General features: G+C 39.6%; 1 pseudogene; it reads left to right on the top strand.

Moving 5' to 3' along the window:
- Positions 1-755: 755 nt before the first annotated feature.
- On the top strand, positions 756-1279 carry LOC108145817 (annotated as a pseudogene).
- Positions 1280-2379: the final 1100 nt, after the last annotated feature.

Raw genomic sequence — 2379 nt, forward strand, 5'->3', positions numbered from 1 at the left:
AAATTCCATTAATCTCATTCTGCAAATTTTGCAGCTGCAAAAGACAAAATGCGTGGCGTGTTCCGGCTCCGATTTCAATGCCCTGCAAATAGCTTTAAGGCATCCAAATCTGCCACAGATACGGATTTATATCCGTCAGCCATTGCCACCCAACCAGCTGAAGCCAGAACAAACCAAACTTTAATGGCAGTCAACCAACAATGGAATCAACAAACCGAAACAAAGTGACTTAAGACAGTAAAAAAAAAAAAATTTAATTCTCTAAGTTAATTTAAGGATAATGATAATTAAACTATCACTAATGCTCAAACTTTCATTTTTATATCGAAATTACAACTTTTAGATAACCAACTATTCGAAAGTACAATCTAAGCCTTAAAAGTTATAAGCAATCTAATGTTCTCGAACAAACAATACAAAATGTAAATATTTAATCAACATTTTAAATCTATTAAAGTGCTTTACCACAATAAATTTTAAAAACTTTTATTTTAATGCTTTAAAAAAATTTGATTAAAATTAAATTATTATTTCCATCTACGAAGTTTCCAACGTTGTATTTGTTTAACAAATATCATAATCATTATTATCACTTTTTGCCAATTCATTCCTCCCAAAGTTTTTCTTCAGTGTTCGATTCAGGAAAACTTTATTCCTGGCTAAAAGCTTTCGACGCCGAATTTTCTACGCCCCCACCAGCCTGTTAGGTTTCCCCTCAGGCCCCCAAAAGAGCGGAAACGAAAGAATTCTAATAAATGTCAGACGAGGACGCTCCCCAAAAAGCAAATTCCTTTTGATGAACTCGAAATTGTGCACGTGCAAAGCCAGGACATGGGCGGAGGGAAAAGGACAGAGGGGCGACGACGACGTCGAGATGGATGAGTGAGTTCCTGGCCAAGGACTCGGAACAACCCCCAGAAGCAAATGTTGGGGTGTGTCGGAGTTAACGAGTTCAAATGTATTCATGAGCCAGCTCTTACCAGCCAGCTGGCTTTTATGTGGGAGGTGTCGCGTGGGGGGGGACTCCAGCCGCCTGCCACAACCTCCCCCTCTCGAGGATTTGGCTTCCTGCCAGCTGCGAGGGTTGGCTTTTTTTTCTTGCTGCCCCGGCCCTGACTTATTGCCTCGCGGTCATGTGGGAGGATGTGTCTCGGTCTCGGCCCAAATTCCCACCTCCCTGACGAATCCCACTCAATGTTTTGCAATTTGCAGGTGTTTTCATTTCCCATTTCGACCAGCTGTAGACATTTTCCAACAAGCCAAAGGGCTTAAATCAAAAAATTCTTGCTTGAAAAATGTTGTCATTAAAGACTTAAAATAATTGCATTCTAAAGAATATTAAAAATCTCATCCCCAGAAACTGTTACTATAAGAAACTCTAGAACAAATAATAAATTATTACTTTAAAATGCAAAAAGAGAACTTTTGTGTGATTGCCAAAAAAAAATTGTATTTTTTAACCAGTTTTCCTTTTGAAATTCCTAATAAAAAATATTCAAAACAGTTTTTCACAAAACTGAACTTTAAAGTTTGTCTTATATACTTTGAAAATATAAGAATATTTTTTTCAAATGACTTAGCACCAAAGCATTGCTATATAAAAAGTTAAACCTTCTTATTCTTGTCTTAAAACAAAATGTAGAGGCTATACATTTGGAAAACTATTTCCAAATTATAGGTTTAATGTTTTGTACCTCACCTGCCTTAGCCAACATAATTTTCCAAGTGCACCAGCTCGGAAATGATGTTTGTGTGAAAAGTGCGTAAGCCGAAATGGAAAAGAAACAAACATTTCTCAGCGAATGGGGTGATAACAGGCCCTCCATGGACAGCCCGTCTCTGATGCTGTCCAGAAGTGGGCCACTTAAAACGATCAGACGATCTGACGCAGCAGACCAGTTGATCGAACTATATAAAATAAAATATTTCCACATAGATTTCTCAAATAAAGCGTATGCGGGGAATATCAGTGGCGGCTCGTTAAAATTCCCCGTCAGAGGATGTGTGTGTTGGGTGTATTGGATAGCACACACCTTGAGGGTCTGTGGCCCATCAATTCTCAAGTCTAATTTAGTGGCAGTTGGTGCCGCAACAAATCGCCTTCATTAGGCTCACAAATCGCTCGGTTATTGGCGCGCCACTCGGTTAAAAATTTATGCGAATTTATTACGGCCTAAAAAGTGAGTGCAAATTGTGCAAATGCGCCCATTCAGTACAGTAGTTAACAGCTATGGCCACCCCGCTGTGCTGACCATCCATGACAATGATCGTTATGGCGGTGTTCCCCCTCGATCTTTCCGATCTTTCCGAGGTGTTGTACTGAGGAGTGTGGCGAACGAGGATGGGGATACCGTCTAAAGTGGGCTTAAATGAAGCGAT

The sequence above is a fragment of the Drosophila elegans genome, unplaced genomic scaffold (assembly GCF_018152505.1).
Source record: "Drosophila elegans isolate 14027-0461.03 unplaced genomic scaffold, ASM1815250v1 contig_208, whole genome shotgun sequence".
Lineage (NCBI taxonomy): Eukaryota > Metazoa > Arthropoda > Insecta > Diptera > Drosophilidae > Drosophila > Drosophila elegans.